Source organism: Ictidomys tridecemlineatus, unplaced genomic scaffold, assembly GCF_052094955.1.
Source record: "Ictidomys tridecemlineatus isolate mIctTri1 unplaced genomic scaffold, mIctTri1.hap1 Scaffold_3877, whole genome shotgun sequence".
NCBI classification, from domain to species: Eukaryota; Metazoa; Chordata; class Mammalia; order Rodentia; family Sciuridae; genus Ictidomys; species Ictidomys tridecemlineatus.
The window spans coordinates 59,184-79,513 of record NW_027522545.1 but is presented as its reverse complement, the minus strand read 5'-3'; the positions used below and the strand labels follow the sequence as shown (position 1 = coordinate 79,513).

Here is a 20,330-nt window from a genome sequence, read left to right as displayed (position 1 = left end):
GACCAAGGGAAGGAGAAATATCCAGGAGGAAAGAGTGTTCAGCCGTGTCACAGGCTGTGGGTAGGTCTGGAGAAGAACCGGGCAGGAGGCCAGGTGTGACCTTGACATGAACTTCTCCATGGAGTAACGGGGACAAAGACCTGGCTAAGGAGGTTCCAGAACGAATATGAAAGACATTAGAAACAGCAATTGAGGAGGAGTATTATAGAAGACAGGAAAGACACTGGTGGTACCACAGGGTCAGGTAGGGTCACGCTTTCTTCTTTAAGACTGGAGAAATCAAGATGAATAAGGTGTGGGTCGGGCAGGGTGGCATGTCCCTGTAATCCCAGCAACTCTTGAGGCTGAGGCAGAGGATCTCAAGTTCAAGGCCAACCTGGGCCATAGAGTGAGACCTTGTCTCAAGATAAAAAATAAAACAGGGCTGGGGATGTAGCTCAGTGGCAGAGCACCCCTAGGTTCCAGCCCCAGTGCTACACACACACACACACACACACACACACACACACACACGCATGCACACACGCACACACGCATGCATGCATGCACACACTGGTGCATCTGGTATGATCTGTCCTTGAGTCACTTTAAGTCTAAGAGGGAGACAGACACATAAACAGAAGTGATGACACAAGATGCCCACAGGGTTCTGTGGCAATATCTGCTTCTCTTTTCTGTTTTCACAGCAGTAAGGAATCGTGCACATTAGTCAGGTGTTTTCCAATGAGCTACATCCCTGGGCCAAGCCATATACCCTAAAAAACACTTTAAGGCCCTAGCCTAATTTAGGAAGTAAGAAAGGAAGGAAGGGGGCTGGGGATGTGGCTCAAGCGGTAGCGCGCTCGCCTGGCATGCGTGCAGCCCGGGTTCGATCCTCAGCACCACATACCAACAAAGATGTTGTGTCCGCCGAGAACTAAAAAATAAATATTAAAAAATTCTCTCTCTCTCTCTCTCCTCTCTCACTCTCTCTTTAAAAAAAAAAAAAAAAGAAAGGAAGGAAGGAAGACAGAGTTTGAAAAAAAAAATTTAAACCAAGTCTTGAAAGATTATGGGTTTGAGTGTGCACACCTGTAATCCTGGGACTTGGGAGGCAGAGGCAGGAGGATCACAAGTTTGAGGCCAGCCTTAGCAACTTAGTGAGGCCCTTCGCAATTTAGTGAGACTCCCATCTCAAAAGAAAAAATGAAAAGGACTGAGGATGTAGCTCAGTGTTAAAGCACTCCTGGGTTCAATCCCCAGTACCCCCCCCCCAAAAAATTTATTTTTATCCACAGAAAGGAAGAAGGGAATGATATTTGAGATTGAAGGAAGAATATGAATCAAGTTACAGAAGCTGGAAGAGGCTGTGTGTGGGACTCACGAGGAGCTCAGCATTGCTCCTCTAGAACTGGCCTGCCTGGGCGCGACTCTCAGACTGCATTGTATTTGACCTTGGGCAACTGATAAAACCTCTGGTGAGTCAGATTCCTCAACCATAAAGTGGCGGGTGTACTAGCATCGGTTTCATAATGGTGTCATGAGGAAGAAACAAATCGATACATGTGTAGAGCTTGTGACAATGTCTGACACATAGTAGATGCTCAACAAACGCTAGCTCTACCACTGAGCTATGAGCCCCGCCCTTTCCATGTTTTATCCTGAGTCAGTCTCAGAAAGTTGCCCAGGCTGGCCTCACACACATCCGAAGGGTTACTGTAAAAGTTAAAAAATACAATGAAAGTCCCTAACTCAGGGCGTGACCCATAATAGCTAGGTAACAAATATTGGTTTTGATATTAGGAGGAATCAAAGCCCTCCCAGTTTCCTCATCTGCATGCTCTGTCTCACTAACTGGACACTGTACCGTTCACCCCTGCTCAGCAGTCGGAAGCCTGACTTCCCCTGAAGCATGGGCCGTCTTCAGAGCTCTGACCACGTCCACGGGGCTGGAGCGCTGGGGAAGGAGAGCTTCCCGTGTCCCAAGCCTCCCCTTTGTCTGCTCATTGTCACCCGAGAGCTTTCGATTTTCCGGGGACCCTCACCACACTCGGCGCCGTGGCTTCACATCATCGTTTGGCAACAGCCCTGTCTTATCTCCTGTAAGGATCGTGCATTTCCAGGAGGCGCAGAACGCACAGTGAATATGTCTGAGCACCTGCCTCTGCCTCCACAGCCCCGTGCGCCCAGGGTAGAGACCTGCCTCGGAAGGAGGCGTTGACGGATGCCGGCGCGGGCTGAAAGCCTGCCAAGCTGTGAATGAGCGTGAGTGGGTCCGATCAGGAAAGATGGGAATCACGTCTTCTTTTTTAAAGTGGAACAGAAAGCCTCCCAGCCGCCTTGGGCTTGCTCAGGCAGAGCCGGCAGGGACCTGGCCTGTGGGCCCAGATCCGCAGCCTTGGCCATCTAAGCCAGGTCCACTCCTGAGCCCTCTGCTTCCCTGTGTGCATGGGGAAGGAGGTAGGGAGCCCCGGTGGTCAGCACAGTGTGGGGCTCTCCCCTCAGTATTGGTTCATGCCTCCCAGAGTCAGCTGAGACCCTCAGAAAACCAGCCACTTCACATGGTCTGCGTCCTCCTGGTCCCTTGGCACACGTTTTGTGCTGACGTGACAGCCCGGGGAACAGATGTCTCTCTGGCCCTGGGGAAGGCAGAGGAGGCCCGGGCCTCATCCCACGCTCCTCCCCTTCCTCCCCACTGGAACCCAGGTCACGGCACGCAGGACCCATTCAAGGAGGGGGCCCAGGAAGGCTGTCAGGTGCAGTGAGGGCAGAGTAGGGAACCGAAGGTCTTGACACAGAGAGGAAATTCAAAGGGTTTTCTGGCCCCACACTTGGGTCTTTACATCGTATCATGGCTCTGCTTTGCAGTGAGACTGGTAACGGAAGATCTCGGGAGGCACACACCTATAATCCCAGAGACTCGGGAGGCCGAGGCAGGAGCATCGCAAGCTTGAGGCCAGCCTCAGTGACTTAGAGAGACTCTCAGCATCTTAGTGAGACGCCGTCTTAAAATAATAAATAAGAAGGATTACGGATGTAGATCAGCAGCAAAGCACCTTTGGAATCAATCCTCAGTACAAAAAAAAAAAAAAAAAAAAAAAGAAAGAAAGAAAGAAAGAAAGAAAAGAAATTGGCGTCTGAGGCCTGGAGTGGACGGCCTGTCCATGTGTGCAGAAAGGACAAGATGGTACCAGCTCAGGCCTCCTCCACCCGCTGCCACCCAAACCTGCCTCTGGCTGCAGGTGTCAGGGTGGTGATGCTGACGGGGTGCTGGGGAGGGTGCTGTGGCCGGGGAACAAGTCACCCAGCGAAGAGGAGCGTGTAAATGTGTTTGTGTGTGTGTGGTGCCGGTGGGACCTACTCCTCAGTATTCCGTCTCCAATATTCAGTCTCTACTACGAGGCCACTGCTACCAATGGTCAGGATGAGCGTGATCAGCAGCCAAGAAAGCCCCTGAGTGCTTACTTACCATGGGCCAGCCACAGCGCCAGGTGTTTTACATGTATTATCTAATTTAATCCCTAAAAGTAGTCATGACCCTCATCTCCCACAGCTGAAGAAAATAAAAGGAAAGACGTTTAGGAATCTGACCCACAGATGCCTAGCTAGTGTCTTAGTCGTCTGGAGCTGCTGTAACAAACATCACGGACTGAGTGACTTCAACAGCAGACACTTCTTTTTCACCGTCCTGGAGACCAGACATCTAGGATCAAGAAGCCAGCAGGCTGGGTTCTGGTGAAGGCTCCCTTCCTGGCCCGTGGATGGTGCCGTCTTGCTGTATCTTCACACGGGAGAGGAACGATCCATGTTTCCTTCATGTGTGAAATAACGGGGCACCAATCAGAAGAGTCCACTGTCACGGCCTACTCACCTCCAAAGGCCCTGACTTCAAGTGCCATCACACGGGGGGGGGGGGCATTGAAGGGGACATAAACATCCAGCCTGTGGGTTCACAGAACCAGAATTTACCTGTGGGGGTTCATTAGAGATGCTCACGAGTTTTTGTCTGTCAGCCGCTGCCTCCCCCACTCTGTCCTGTGATAGACTCTTTGGTCTCAGTTTAACTCAAGCACCGCTGTGGGACTGCAGCAGAAGTGTCCCTTACGGTCAGGAACAAGGCAGGGCTGCTTTGCTATCTCCCCAATTTCTTCAGCTGAGTTAGATATTCCCCTGAAGGAGGCAAATAGCTCTCATGTTTGTGCTGCCCGCATTGCACCTCCTCCATTCGATTGGGTAAAAGGGGGCACCTCAGCGTGATCCTGGCGCACAGACTCCGGGAGGCCAAGGTCGGCTCACGTCTGACCACACATTCTTGCGAGGTGACGCTGGAGAGTAACCTGTTCCCAGTCACCCCATCCCTGGGGGGGCTCTGCCAGGTGGCCTGGCACCTGGGGAGTCTGCCCAGCTGGCCAGCCGAGTTTGTGTCACCCTGTGCCGACCTGGGCAGTAAATCAGCAGGCCCGAGGAGTTGGCCCCAGAGAGCGATCTAGCGGTGGCAGGAATGAGTAATTTACAAAGCCCATTAAGGCGGCCCAGAGTTACTTATTTATGGGAACTTTTTGACAGATCTGCGGCTTAATCATTTATCCCCATGAACATTCAGCCAGGGTCATGGGTAAATAATTCACTTATTACACACTCTGGAGTGGTTTACGGTGCTGTGACTTATGGTCTCACGTGAGCACGCAGCCCCGGGAACTGGGATGTGAAGGCCGGGGAAAGGAGGGGTGGCCAGGGCCCTCTGTGTGCGGGAAGGCGTGGGGGCCTCCCGCGCCACCTCGGACGGAAGCCGTAGTGCAGGAGGGTCGGGTTCCTGGCCTGATCCTCAGGAAGATATCCAGGCCCCAGACAGGGACGTCGGCTGTTCCCCGTGCCTCTGCCCCCTGTGCTCCTCCTGTCTCAACCACCCTCCTCCCCACACCACCCAACCATGATGGGCACCTCTGTGAAGCTCCAGGCGTGTGACACTTCCCACGAATTCCTCTTGGACTAGACTAGACATCCTCTCAGGGCCAGGACTCTGATGTCACTGAGAGTGGCCCCTGTCATAGCCAGACCGCTCACGAGGTCAGAAAGCAGAGAGTGAGAGACTCCACTCTCCAGAACCCAAAATATAGACCCCATAGCCACAGCCCCAGTGAACCACTGTCCCAGCCACACCCACCTGCCCCCGCTCACCACTCAGTGAATCCCACCAGGATGGATTCACAGACCAGGGCCAGGTCCTCCGAATCTTCTCGCATTGTCTCACACAGGAGCTTCCGGGGGCACCACCTCTGAACCACAGGAGTTAGTTAAATAAGCTGCTGTCGTACGGATGACGATGACTGTCATCGGAGTGAGTCCCCAGGAGCCCACCAGTTGTGGTTTGGATCCGGAATGTTCTGCAAAAGTTAGAATGGGTGATGCTCAGAAGTGAGAAGATTGTCTCAAGAAGGCTCTGACCTCGTCAGTCGATGGACCGATCCATCCCTATTGATGGGCTAATCATTTGAATGGATTGCTGGGAAGGGGTCCAAACGATAGGCAGGGTGGGACATGGCTGGAGAAGTAGGTCATGGGGTGCAGCCTTGGGGACTATCGCTATTCCTGGTTCCTTCTCTCTCTCTCTCTCTCTCTCTCTCTCTCTCTCTCTCTTTAAAGAGAGATGGAGAATTTTAATATTTACTTTTCAGTTTTTGGCGGACACAACATCTTTGTTGGTATGTGGTGCTGAGGATCGAACCCGGGCCACACGCATGCCAGGCGAGCGCGCTACCACTTGAGCCACATCCCCAGCCCCTCTCTCTCTCTTTACTTCCCACAGGTGAGCAACTTTCCCCCACCATGACCTCCCATCAGGATGTTCTGTCCCACCTCAGGCCCAGAGGGGGTGCAGCCAGTTGATGATGGACTGAATCCTCCAAAACCATGAGCCCCAATCAGTCTTCTCCCCTCTAAGTTGCCTTGGTCAGACATTTTGGTCACAGCAGTGAACAGCTGACTAACGCGTCACCAGGGCTCGCCTTCTTTCACCTACGTCGGCCCCAGGCCCCAGACACAGTGGAAGCCTGTCGTCACATCTTCAAGGTTCTTTGAGATTCTGATCCTGAGGGCACAGAGGAGCTCATGTTGGGACGAAGGAGAATAGAGTTTGGGCAGGGTCCCGGGAGAGGAATCAGTGGACCCGGGCAGGGAGTCCAAGTGCAAGAGCCAAGGCAAACACTCTCTCGGAAGTTCCCTTCCAAGCCCCACTTTTCCCACCCACAACCTTCCAGGAAGACCTCACGGATTCCACGCATGTTTCCCAGAGCCCCGGCCTGAAGGGTGTTAGCTGGTTCCGGTTAAGACCAGCACCGGGAGGTCTCCCTTTGTATCCATACCAGTTGCCGCCAGATGTAGAAAGACCTGAGCAAGGTGGTTCTCCCTGGTTTTACCTCTCCAAGGGAAGAGACGGGCGATGATTGACCACCCCCCACCTTATACCTGATGCCTCTTCTATCCAGGAAGTCCCTTAGAAGGCCCTGTGTCACCCCAGCAGTCTCCATCAAGAAAGTACAGGCCACTAAGCTGCTTGTCACAGAGAGGAAAACCCTGGGTCTTCCTGAGTTGGGAGAAGAGAAAGGACAGAATCAAGTTCATCCCAAGCACAGGGCTCTCGTTCCCCCTTGAAGGCCCTGTGCCCCTTAGGGAATTTTAAAGAGGTCTCTAGTTCCTTCCCGGAGTCCTGGGAATTTACTATCATATTCATATATGTTCATGTGTCCCCCATACCAACCACACAGGGCAGGTATTCATTCTTGTGATTTTTTTTTTTTATTATGGACCAAACTGTGGCCTTCCCAAATCCATTTGTTGAAGCCCTAAATCCTAGTTTGATTGTGTGTGTAACTGCCCCTCTACATCCCTGGAGAATTTGTTCCAGAACCCCCAGTGGGTACCCAAATCCGCAGATGCTCAAGGCCTCTGTATAAAATGGTAGAGTTGGGGCTGGGGATGTGGCTCAAGCCGTAGCGCGCTCGCCTGGCATGCGTGCGGCCCGGGTTCGATCCTCAGCACCACATACAAACAAAGATGTTGTGGCCGCCGAAAACTAAAAAATAAATATTAAAAAAAATTCTCTCTCTCTCTCTTAAAAAAAGTTCTGTTACTTTGAGTGTAATATATCTAAGATACTTAATAAATGCAAACTAAAATGTAATAATAATAATAAAATAAATTGTACTGGAGAAACTTTAAAAAAAAAGGTAGAGTATGTGCATATAACCTACATATCCTCCTGTATACTTTAAACCATCTCTGTGGCTTCTACTACCTAACACCATGGAAATCATATGTAAATATATGGCATATTGTTTAGAAATAATGACCAAAAAAGTCTGCCCGTGTTCTCAACAGATGTAAACATGCGAGGTCTGACTACATGGCACGTGTCGATTTCAATCCATGATGGAACTTGGGGTGCAGAACCCTCAGATATGGAGGGCAGACTTTGTTGGAAGACAGGGGTCTTTAAGGAAGTAATTAAGTTTATGTGATATTTACAGTTTGGATCTGGAATGTTCCCCAAAGGCTCACGGTAAAGATTTGGCCCCCAGTGATTCTGCAACCTGTACACTCGGAAAAATGAGAAATCGTACCCCATCTGATTCGAATGTATGAAATGTCAAGATCATTGTTCTGTCATGTGCAACTAATAAAAACAAATCATAATAATAATAAAAAAAAAAGATTTGGCCCCCAGCCATGGCTTTGCTGGGAGATGGCGGAGACTTTAAGAGGCAGGACCGACTGGTAGATCTTCAGGTCCCTGGAGGCATGCGCCCTTGAAGAGCCACAGGTCGGCAGTCTCCTCCTCTTTTCCTTCCCAGCCACCAGGTGACAGGTCTCGCCACACACCATGACGAGCACGTGCCAAACGTCCAAAAGCCATGGGCTCGATTAATCCTGGACTCCATAACTGTGAGCAAACAAACCAACCCTACCTTCCTCTTTCTCCCCTGCCCCCCCTGACCCGGGAATTAAACCCAGGGGTGCTTAACCATGAGCCACATCCTGGCCCCTTTCATATTTTATTTAGAGACAGGGTCTCGCTAAGTTGCTTAGGGCCTTGCTGAATTGCTGAGGCTGGCTTTGAACCCACGATCCTTTTGCCTCAGCCTCCCGAGCTGCTGGTATTACAGGCATGTGTCGCTGTGTCCACCCGGCCCCCCTTTACTCTTTATAAGATTTTGTGTGTGTGTGTGTGTGGTGGGGGAGGTGGATACTGGGATTGAACCCAGGGGAACTTCATACTAAGCTATATTCCTAGCCTCTTTTTTTCTGATGAATTTTTAAAAATATATTTATTAGTTCTAATCAGATATACACGACAGTACAAAGCTCTTCCATTCATTGTACACAAATGGATAATTTTCCACTTCTTTGGTTGTGGGCAATGACGTAGTCACACCATTTGTGCAATCATACACATACCTAGGGTCATGATGTCTGTCTCATTCCACCGTCTTTCCTACCACTTTGCCCTTTCCCCTCTACCCCCTCCCCTTTGCCCCATCCAAAGTTCCTCCACTCATCCCATGTCCACACCCCCCCATATGGATTAGCATCCACTTATCAGAGAAAACATTAGGCCCCTGTTTTTTTGAGATTCCCAGTCCTTTTTGTTTTTTTTATTTTGAAATGGTCTCGCTAAATTGCCTGGACTGGCCTCAAACTTGCCATCCTCCTGACTCTGCCTCCCAATTTTCTGGTATTACAGAATTGTGCCAACACTGCACCTGGCTTCAGTATTTTTTTTTTTTACAATGACAGAAAACTGAATAGCACTATGAGATTATAAGGATGGATTCTTAATCTTACAGGACTGGTGTCCTCACAAAAGGAAGGGGTGATGTGGAAATCAGGGGAAGGTCTCTCTCTCTCTCGTTCTCTTTCTCCCTTTTTTCCTCCTCTTGCACACAGAGGTCAAGCCTATGTGAGGACACAGCAAGAAGGTGGCCACTTGAAAGCCAGACACCAGCCATGCTTGGCACCCTGATCTGATTCCCACCCTGCAGAACTGTGGGGAATAGACGTGGTTTAAGACACCCGGTTCGTGGGGCTCCGTTAGGGCAGCCCGAGCTGATTAGACAACTCCCTTTTACAGGTGAGGAAATGGAGGCACAGAGACATGAACTGCGTTGCTTCAAAGTCACCCAGATAGCAGGTGTCAAGGTTTGACATTAGTACTGGACCTCACAGGCTGTGCAAAGATCCTGTGGACTGCATCCTGGGAATGAACTCCGGAGTCTGTCCCCTGCATCCAGCAGTCTGCCTGCTGCTCCTGAGGCTGCGCGCCCCTGTCCCAGCTTTTCCAGGGGTTCCCACAGGCTGAGCCCATCCTCTGCACTCACGGCTCCGCCCCTCCGCTCAGTCTCGCGGCGGCCGGCGGCGCAGTGCTGCCACCTGCTGGCAGAGCCTCCGCCGCTCCCGCTGTTTCTAACTCCCTTAAGCCATCGACCCCTCCCTCCTAGCTCCAACCCCTTCCCCTTTCTCCTGCAATTAGGTCACTAATGGGATAGGCCCCAGACCAGAGAGGGGTGGGGAGAAAGGAAGAAAGCCGACGAAAAGAGCCACTCTTTGGGATAGAGGGGAAAACTGATTCCAAAAGGGGAAAGGGGCTTGGTCCCCATGAGCCGGGTGCCCTCCTGACCCTCGGACTCTGGGCCAGAGAGCCGCAGCTCTGCAGCAGTGGGCAGGGCGACCCTCGGTGTGGACCCGCACAGGAGCACTTAGGACCTCCCCCCGGTGTCTGGCAGAAGTGAGCAGGGTCTGGAAGGCTGTGGAGGAGGCTACCAGGAATAACACCCCTCTGCATTCCAGGGCAAGTGGACCACTCGTGGGCTGGGTGCTGTCGGGGACCCTCCCAAAGTGACCTGCCTGGTGAGCCATCCCACCTCGTGTGGCCCATCAGGAAACTGAGGCTCGGAGAGGTCTATCAACCCACAGCTATTATGCACTAGCAGATGGGTGACATAATATCTGGGGGCAAGGCTGCTGAGCCTGGAACGGACTTCAAGGGCATGGAAATGCACCGGCTGATCTTGCAGAGATAGAAACACAGATGTCAGCGCTGAACAGAGATGCCACGCTCTTCTTTCCACACAAACCCCGGGCGGTAGCGCCTCTTGGTGAGGTCCCCCAGAGTCTGGCTTATCTGGCCACGAGTCACACAGCACCGCAGAGCCATACCCAGCAGCTGGTTTCTGCCCTCCCTCCCGTGTTGCCAGGGCTAGTGGCAAAGAGAAGCAGATGGTAAATGGGAGCCGGGGAAAGGGGCCAGAAAGGAGAAGTGGGCAGGGAGAGCAAGTGGAAAGGAAGGGGAATCGCACAGAAGGAAACACAAAAACAGCATATGGAGACAAGATAAAAGGCCAGCCGCCTGTCATCCCAGCTGCTGGGGAGGCTGAGGCGGGAGGATCGCAAGTTCAAAGCCAGCCTCAGCCACTCAGCAAAACCCTGTCTCTAAATAAAAAAAATAAAAAGGGCTGAGGATGTGGCTTAGTAGGTTCAATCCCTGATACCCAAAGAAAAACAAAGAAAAAACAAAAAAACACCAAAGACGAGAGCATTTTGACTCTGCAGTTACCAAACTGTGTTTTTTTCAGGAGGTTTTTTTTACTTTTTTTTTTTTTTAATCTAAAACGTGGGTGGAATGCAACTGCACCTAGCTCATAGGACTATTTTGAAAGTGAAATGATGATGTTACAAATGTGAACTCCCTGGCCGCAGTATTCTACTCATAGTCAGCTTCCAATAAGTGTTAGTTGAGCCTGAAACCATGAAAACCAGGGGGTGGACTCACTGTCCCTTCGTTTTCCGTGACTGCCAGGCTACACCCACATTGATTTTCCTGGTAGGTGCTCATCACCCGGCCCCACAACACCCCCTGACTCAAGGCTCTGCGTCTGCTCCAGCTGTTGGTCGGAAACGGAGGTTGGTCTTGCTCCTTCAACTTTGCTCTTTGGAGTTACAGGCTTTGCCTCCGCCCTCTGAGTGCACCAGCGTTGCAGGAGTGATGTCTCCAACACGGAACGAGGCAGGTAGTAATTAGGAGACACATGGAGTCACATCCTTCCACCAGAGGCTGGTAATTTTGTGTCCTGGGAAGGCAACACATTTGTGTGGATCTGCAGTGTAACTTAAGGGCCTAGAATCTAGAGTCAGGAGTCTGGACGACAATCCACGTTGGGTTTGGTTAACATCTGTGTTATTTTGGGCAAATCTCTTTCTTCCTTCAGTCTTAGAATTTTCACCTGTGAACCAAGGGTATGTCTAAATAGGGTGATTAGCTGTGGTGGCACCTGCCTGTAATCTCAGTGGCTCTGGAGGTTGAGGCAGGAGGATTGCAAGTTCTAAGCCTCCCTGGACAACTTAGTGAGACTCTGTTTGAACACAAAATAAAAAGGGCTGAGGATGTATGTTGGTGGTAAGGTGCTTCTGGGTTCCATTCCCCAGTACCCAAACAAAAAACAAGAATAAACAAATAAGTCGGGCACGGTGGTGCTTGCCTGTAATCCCAGCCGCTTGGGAGGCTGAGGCAGGAGGATTGTGAGTTCAAAGCCAACCTCAGCCAAAAACAAAACAAAACAAAACAAAACAAAACAAAACCCAACAACAAGGCACTAAGTAGCTCAGTGAGACCTTTTCTCTAAATAAAAAAACAAAATAGGGCTGGTGATGTGGCTCCAGGGTCAAGTGCCCCTGAGTTCAATCTCTGGTATCAAAAAAATAAAAAAATAAAAAATAAAATAAAATACAAACAAGAAACTTGTCCTCCAAGTTCACAGGTGTACCTAGGGCACAGGCCCTGGCTGTTGAGTTGGCTGGGGCACCAGGGTCTCCGATGGGTCTTTTCCCTGTGGAGCCCCAGGAAGCCTGGCAGCGATGACCTTTTCCTTCCTCCTCCCCAGGGTGGAACGTTCCGGTGCTCAGGCCTGGGCAGAATATGGCTGTTGCCGAGTCCCGTAAGTGACATTCCCAGCCTGCCTCATAGGCACCCATTGCCATGGCCGCACAGGTTCTCCCATCCCTGAACACCTGAGCCTGCAGGGTCTCTGTAGAGTGGGCCATTGCCTTCTTCCCATGATCACAGCTACCATCGTTGAGGGTTGACTGGATCTGAGACTGCATTGAGCTCTCTGCCTGGGCTTTGTCTTGGTCATCCTGGGAGACAGTTCAGAGATGACCAGCCCACCTGCCCAGCATTACCCAGGGACAGAGCCGAGTTTCCAACCCAGGCCCGTCTGATTCCATGGTCTGCCCTTTATTGAAGCAGCCCGACTTTAGAGTGATTCTTCTAGACTTGGTGCAATACCTGGCACGTGGTAGGTACTCAGCAAACATGTGAGATTGCTGACTTCCTCCACCAGTTCTTCATTTCCTGGTTTTTGAAGAACCCAACTTTTTTTGGCGGGGGTTGAGGGTGGTACTGGGAATTGAACTCAGGGGCACTCGACCACTGAACCACATCCTCAGAACTATATTTTGTATTTTATTTAGAGACAGGGTCTCACTGAGTTGCTTAGCGTCTCACCATTACTGAGGCTGGCTTTGAACTCATTATCCTCCTGTCTTGGCCTCCCAAGCTGCTGGGATTACAGGCATGTACCTCCGTGCACAGCTGAAGAACCAAACTTTTTGTATGAAATAACTGTGTCTCCAACACCTTTCCGAGTTGTGCCTGAAACACAGCAATACATATTTGTGGGATGATGTCTACATAGAAAAAGTTCTCGTTCCCTGGGCTTTTTCCTAGATATTTGCACAGATAACGAGAACGGGTCTATCTGCACGATATATTAGTCTGTCATTCTTAGAGAACACTTGACTGAATTTTCTATTTTTGTAAGTGAGAAACCAAGACTAAGAGAGATAAAGTGATATGTCCAAAGCTCATATAGCTAAATTTGAAAACTCCTTTACTCTATGCTACCCACGTAGCCCTGAGAGCCAGGTCAAATATCCCTCTGCTGAATGGGGACAGGAAGGGGACAATGGGATCCGACATTCAGGTCAGAAGGCAGTGATGGATTTTTAGTTTACTCTTGAAGATTTTACTTCGTACCAATCTGGGATTTATTAAAACAATGAATTTAATAAAATGAGTAAATCTAGCTTTCTGGAATAAAATGTCAGGTTGAATCTTGGTTTAACCAGTAGCTCGCTAGATGGTCTTCTGGTTTTGCCCGAGTCCCAGATTCTGATCAAAATTAGAAATAAGGAAGGGCTTCCCTTGTCTGATTACTTTGAGGAGGAAATTAGAGGCTCCGTATAAAGAGTTTCGGTACAAACCATCCCACAGTGGGTAGCCTGTCGCTGTTGTAATGGTTCCTGTCCTTATTCGACTGTGCTGATGTAGAACATTCGACTTTGTAACCTGCCCACATTTTCTTTCTCCTTGCTCTGGAAGGTCACCGAGGTCTGAGGTTTGGTTCTCCACGGCTGCTCTGCCTCTCTCCAACACACAGGGCTGCCTGTTTTTGTCCTCCCCCCCCAGACCCTCCCACTGGGCCCAAATAAGCAGCTTGTTGGGGTGAGGATGCTAGCCTGCGGGAATGCCGGAATGCCGTGACATTCTGCTCTCGAAACTGGTGACCCTTCCTTAATCCTGGGCGGAGGCTGGCCTGTCAGTCAGCTGGTCATTCGCAGAGCCTGGAGGCGGCTTGCCAGAGAAAGGACAGGGGCCACCGCCCCCCCCCCCATGCTTTCCTGCTGCTCCGGAGGAGTCAGTGGAAGGTGATGGTTAAATACTGAGGAATTTGGCAAGATGGCTGTTAAACGGTTAAATGTCCAGTACTTTGTGAGCTAGTTCTTAGATTGTTAGTCGCTGGAAACCAGTCTTGGTGACCTGGGTGCAGGGGTGTCGACCTGAAATCCCAGCCACTCCAGGAGACTAAGATGGGAGGACCACGAATTTGAGGCCAGATGGAGAACTTCTTTCAAATTTTAATGATGGGGCTGGGGATGTGGCTCAAGCGGTAGCGTGCTCGCCTAGCATGCGTGCGGCCCGGGTTCGATCCTCAGCACCACATACCAACAAAGATGTTGTGTCTGCCGAAAACTAAAAAAAAAATAAATATTAAAATTCTCTAAAAAAAAAATTAAAAAAAATTTTAATGATGATAATAAAGGTACTGGGGGGCTGGGGCTGGGGCTCAGTGGCCGAGCACCCTTGGGTTCAATCACCAGTACTGAAGGAAAAGGAAGGAGGGAGGGAGGGAAGGAGGGAAGGGAGGGAGGGAGGGAGGGAAGGAGGGAAGGGAGGGAGGGAGGGAGGGAGGGAAGGACCAATTGTGGTGGAATACTATTACCATGGAAATCTGCAAACACTGAGAATGAAGACCTTGGTTCACCCCGCAACCAGGGGTTTATTAGCACATAGCTGAACAAATCCTTCTGTTTCTAAAACCGACTGCCCGAGCTGAGGGAAGACTGCAGGACTCCAGCTTGGCATGTGGTCAACCCTCACATTTTTAGAAAATTAGTTCCTTTTTGTGGTTGTCTGGTACTGAAGATTGAACCCAGGGGTACTTTACCAACCCAGGTCTTTGTATTCTGTTTTTTAAAAATTTTGATATAGAGTCCCCCTACGTTGCCCAGGCTGACCCCAAACTTGCAATCCTTTTGCCTCAGCCTCCTGAGTCACCGGGCCCAGATGTGCGCCATGGCACCTGACTGGAGAATGAATTCTTTAAATCCTGACAATAATAGAGACTTGCGAAGCATTGAGATCATGTAGAAGGACAAAAGATGAAAACCAAGAGTGTCTCTCCACTGATCCCTTCCAGGGGCAGACATCCACTCTTCTTTTGTGTCTCTCTACAACTCTTTTGTAGATATAGAAAAATAGCTATTTTACACACACACACACACACACACACACACACACACACACACACACACACTGGCTTATTGAATGGGCTGAACTTGAAACAAGAAACGGCTTCATTTTTCTTTTATTTCTGCACTCTCTTCATCCTGTTCTGTAGAAGCCCCCCGACTTGCCCCTGAAGACTGGCTTAAGCAGACACAATAGCTTTCTGGTCACTTCCAGACACTGGAAAAAATAGTTCAGTCCAGTTCAATTGAACACTTAAAATCTCACATCCACTTCAGAGCCTCTTCTCATCCCCCAGTCTTAGGCCTGACCTGTGGCTCAGAAACCTGCTGCGGGAAACAGATCACTCATTCCCCTTCCGGCTCCCTCCCCGGGGGCAGAGGAAGATGGATCAAGTTCTTTGCATCTAGTGGCTTCTCTTTGTGGTTCTCTCTTGGCTCCGGGGGGTTGACCTGCACACCCTGTAGATGGCAGTGAGTTATTAGGAGGTCTGTAGAGCGTCTCCTTCCTGCTATCTCTTGCAGGGTGACCTCTTGTGAGCCTCACTCCAGTCCTGTGTGTACAGGTGCAATCTACAGCCTCTTACGGGTGGGGTCCCTTCCCCCAGCAGGCAGAAGAGCCCTAGAATGGTCACCTCCCACGGCACCCCCTGGACGTCCTTGCCCTACCCAATGGGAGATGTGCAGCCTCCCCAGCTGCTGAGCACCATCTTCTTGCGCTTCCCCATATCCGGCTCCAGCCACCTGCAAACGACGGCAGTTATTAGCTTAGAACTCTCTGTGTTGTGTTGGGGTGCATGGAGTAAGCTGCGAGTCTCTGCATTCAGCAACGGGGCAGTTAGAATAAGGACCAGCCTCCCCCTCCTACAGGTGCTTCCAACTTTCGTGGATTATCTCTTTGGGGATTTTCCTCTGTGGCCTTGGGTTAAGGGGGAAATCCACCATTATTCTTGCTTCCCTGGGAGGAAAAGAAAAGCATCCCAGGACTCTACTCATACGAGTCACTAAGCTTCCCTTTAAATTCGTAGTCTCCTCTATAGAGTTGTGATTGGGACTGGGGAGGCCTGTAGGGTAGGTTTTCCCCTCTTTTCAAAAATTCAGTAAGTGGTGTTTGGCACTTCCCTTAAGAACGGAGGGATTGCAGGGCACAGGGGCGTGTGCTTGTAATCCTAGCCGCTCCGGAGGTTGAGGCAGGAGGGTTGTAAATTCAAGGCCAGCTTCAGCAACTTAGTGAGGCCCTAAGCAACTTGGCGGGACCCTGCCTCAAAATATAAAATAAAAGGGGCTGGGGATGTAGCTCAGTGGTAAATTGCCCTTGGGCTATATTTCCAGCAATTTACCCCCCCATCCCCCCCCCCCCCCCCCGCAAAAATGGAGGGATATTGACTGGGCATGTAGGTCACTGGTAGAATGCTTGCTTAGCATGCATGAGGGTTCAATCCCCAGCACTGCCTAGAAACAAAGTCAAACAAAGAAAAAGCCCAAGCCACCCTTAGCTGGGCACAGCGGCGTAGGTGTGCAATCCAGTGACCTGGGAGGCTGATCACAAGGTGGAGGCTAGCCTGGGCAATTTAGCAAGACCCATCTCAACATAACAAGCCCTGGGGGTGTAGCTCAGTTGTAGATACCCCTGGGTTCAATCCCCAGTCCTGAAAAAGAGGCAGGGATATTGACCACCTACTGTGTTCACCTTTGGGGCGTTGGCTGAAGTTTAAAGGCAGTCAGTACATATAATTTTATTAAGCAGATGGGATCGTTCCACACATACGGCTGTACCATTTGCTTTTCTTGCTAAGCAAAAAGTCTATATCTTGTGCATATTGCTTTGTCATTACATGGAGGTCTATCTCTGCCTCTTTTTTTAAAAAATATATCTTATCTGTCCTCATGCATGTCTCCTGTTTGCTCTCTTGTGTGAGTGACCATGTCATAATCCAGAGTTTTTAAAACTGCCTACAACAGCAAAAAATGATTCTTCTTTAACTTTTTTTTTTTTTTTTTTTAAGAGTTGGGGATGGACCCAGGGCCTCCAGCCTGTCGGGCAAGCGCTCTACCTGAAGCTACGGCCCCAACCCCCTCTTAAAGGTTCGTAGTTTCTTATTGTTATCAGATGCCTTAAGAAAGGGTGGGGGGACTTGAATAGGTCTATGTCCCTTAGCTGGGACCCCAAGCAGCACAAATCTCTAGAAGCAGTTTATGGTTCTATTAAATATATCACTAAGCACATATATATATATACAGTCATATACTTAACAAGTGTCCCATCAGGGGACCTTGAGCTGTCGCCAGTTCTCAGTTACGGACAACGTTACCCTGAACATTCTTCCGTCTTATTTCTTGCTTGGTTATATTCATTAGTTTTAAGTAAGCAAAACATCAGAAAATTAGACCTTTTCCCCAGGACAGTTTTCCAGACCCCTGTATTTCAGCCTGGGATATGTGAGTTCCTGGAAGGGATTCTCAGGTGCTGGTGTCACTGCCAACCTTCCTTTTCAACAGAATCTCCTCTAGGGTAGCACCCGGTGGCCTCCCGACCCATGCCCGGGCCCCTTGATCTGAGGCCTGAGCAAGACGCATGGAACTGAGCACCCAAGGCCTGACATTTAGCAGGTGCTCAAAACATGGTTTGTGTAGCCCAAGGCATGCTAACCAACCCTACGGATGTCGCCGGCCGGGTGCAGTTGTGCACACAGTCACAGCTGACTGCGCTCTAACCTGTCACCTGGGCTGGCTTCCCCCAGCTTCTGCTCCCTGAGCTCCTCTTCACAGCTCACCACACCTGGAGAGCTCACGTCACCCTACCCAGGGCTCGTGGCCCAGACTGCAAGTCCTTAGGGCGCGAGGGAGAAGAGAGCCACGCAGAACATGAGCAGATCAGGACTTTTTGAGCTAACCTGAGGGCCAAGTTACATTTAAAGAAGAATAATCATCTTGTGGATAAAACTGCCATCGAAAATGTTTCAAATGTTTAACTAGGAGGCACTGTCCTCCCTGTGCAGTTTGGAGCTCCTCTTACCTTCCGCCTCTCCTTGGCTGGGAGGAGAGTGGGGAATCAACCCTGAACTCTCCTGAACCATCTCTCTTTTTCACCAACTCTCCTTCCCCCCAGTTCACTGGGCTCTCCTGCCCTTCTGGGGTCTCCCTCCTGTGGGGGCTCCTCCTTGCTGATCTCTCTCTCTCTCTCTCTCTCTCTCTCTCTCTCTCTCACACACACACACACACACACACACACACATATAGTCTGCCTTCTCTGCTCACAAACAGCATTGCAACTTTTTCTTCTCCTCCTCCTCCTCCTCCTGCTCCTCTTCTTCCCCTTCCCCCTCCTCCTTCTCTCTTGGTATTAGAGATTGAACCTGGATGCTCTGCCTCTGATCTACTCCCCAGCCCTTTATATATATATATATATATATAAAATTTTAAGACAGGGCTTCCCTAGGTTGCTGAGGCTGGCCTCAAACTTGTGATCCTCCTGCCTCAGCCTCCTGAGTCACTGGGGTTGCAGGTGTGCACCACTGAGCCTGGTTCATTGCGACTTTTTTCACCACCGTCAGCACACTTGGGCATTCCAGGGAATACAACTTCTCATTGCTTTACAGAATAGAGTCTGATCAGTAAAGCAACGTTCCCCGGGCTGTGGCGCATCCTCATCTCACATCCTTCTCAGCCCACTCGGAAGACACTCTCATCAGACACCTCCTCCAAATCCTGCTGTAAAAGAATCAGAAAAACTCTCAAGTAATGATTTTTGAGCATCCTGAAGTCTGGCATTGGTCATTTATTTGGGTTCTTAGGAAGGTTCCTTAGTGTCTCCTTTAAAGTATTCAGGTCTCTCTCTTTTTTTTTAGGTATTGGGGACTGAACCCATGGGTGCTCTCCCACCGAGCCACTTCACTGTCCTTTTTGTGTTTTGTTTTGAGACAAGGTCTCACTAAGTTGCCCAGGTTGACCCTGAACTTGCAGTTCCCCTGGTCTCATCCTCCTGAATCTCTGGGATTACAGCTGTGTGCAGCCTTCCCCAGCCACCAAGTCTCTGGTCTTAAATCTCATGCCAATCCCCTGAATTCCACCTTTGCCCAGGGAACTCGACTCACACTTCAAGACTCGGCTCAGGTGTCCTCTCCCCCAGGAAGTTCATCGTGAGCACCCAGGTGGGGAAATGACCTGTGAATCTGTGAGGACGCAGGCACAGAGGAAAGTAATACCCAGCAAAACAGGCACCGAGTGTGGCTCGGTGGGAGGCTGCTTACCTGGCAGGCAAGAGGCCCCGGGCTCCATCCCCAGCACCACAAGGAGAGAGAGAGAGAGAGAGAGAGAGAGAGAGAGAGAGAGAGAATAAATGCTAATTATAGAAATTCAGAAAATACTGAAAAGCAGGGGGGAGGTGAAACAGAGCTTTCTTGGCCCTAATTGAAAAGCATCAAAATAATATTTTAATGTATTTCCTACCAGTCCACTTACTGCACAGATTTCAATTTAATTGTGATCAGGTAACGAACAGAAAATAGTACGTGATCTCTCTCTCTCTCTCTCTCTCTCTCTCTCTCTCTCTCTCTCACACACACACACACACACACACACACACACACACACGCACACACCCCAACTAGTCAAGCTCATGAAATACACATAGATAGAGAGCAAAACACAAAGAGAGCCAAAGTAGCATCTTGAAATCCCAAACCAAGAAAAAACAATTCTAGTTTACATTTTATTCTATTTTCATAAAAACCTCAAAAAAAATGGCATGGTTGCATAATCTTATACCATGTGTCCTGAATTTTAATCATAGCTAACAAAGGAACATTCATAGAATCTTGTTGGTAGATTCTACGTAAAGGTTTTGGGGGGTGACGTGTATTTTCCACCTGGTGGTTTATGAGCTTGTTTAATAATAAAAAAAAAAAAATGACTCAGGCGCTCCTGATTGGGTTTCAAGATGTGGAAACTCATTAATATTATTCTTTGGCAATGAAAACGGTCATTATGCTCTTTTTGTGTATCTGTGCTTTTGAGAGATGGAAAAAGGAGCAGGGAAAAAAATAAAGGGTTTTAGATTAATTATTATCTCAGTTCCGTGTCCCAGCCATACAAATTGTTTGGCTCTGCCCATCAAAGTTGGAATAGAACAGACTCGGTGTTTTATGTAGTCTTTTATCAATTTGGCAAGAGATTATCTGCAAACTGCATTTTCTATTTCTTCAGGGCATTTGGGGAGGGAGATGGGTTTGTTGGGGCGGAAAGCAAAAGCAAAATAGAATCTGTAGGAGAGCAGACAGTCTTGGCCAATCCAAGGGGTCTGACTCTCACCTCAGGCTGGTGCAGCACCTGGGGGCACGTGTTCAATCGCTTCCCCTGGTTTTGAGTCTAATCTAAGTAAGGGAGCATCAATCAGTTTTCCATAGGACTGCATCTCCATTCTCTAATTTTCAATTTTGCTTTCTTTCTTTATGGACTGGAGAACACCTTCAAGGGATCTGTTTCAAGGCGAG

The 20,330-nt window shown here is 49.6% G+C and overlaps 1 long non-coding RNA gene across 1 annotated transcript; it reads right to left on the bottom strand.

The window, feature by feature from the left end:
• Nucleotides 1-3,473: 3,473 nt before the first annotated feature.
• LOC144373400 (uncharacterized) lies at nt 3,474-4,587 on the bottom strand. The gene is made up of 2 exons (XR_013433086.1): nt 3,949-4,587; nt 3,474-3,791 (listed from the first exon to the last, which is right to left on the bottom strand). It is a non-coding gene; the product is annotated as an uncharacterized LOC144373400 (long non-coding RNA).
• Between the last annotated feature and the right edge of the window lie 15,743 nt (nt 4,588-20,330).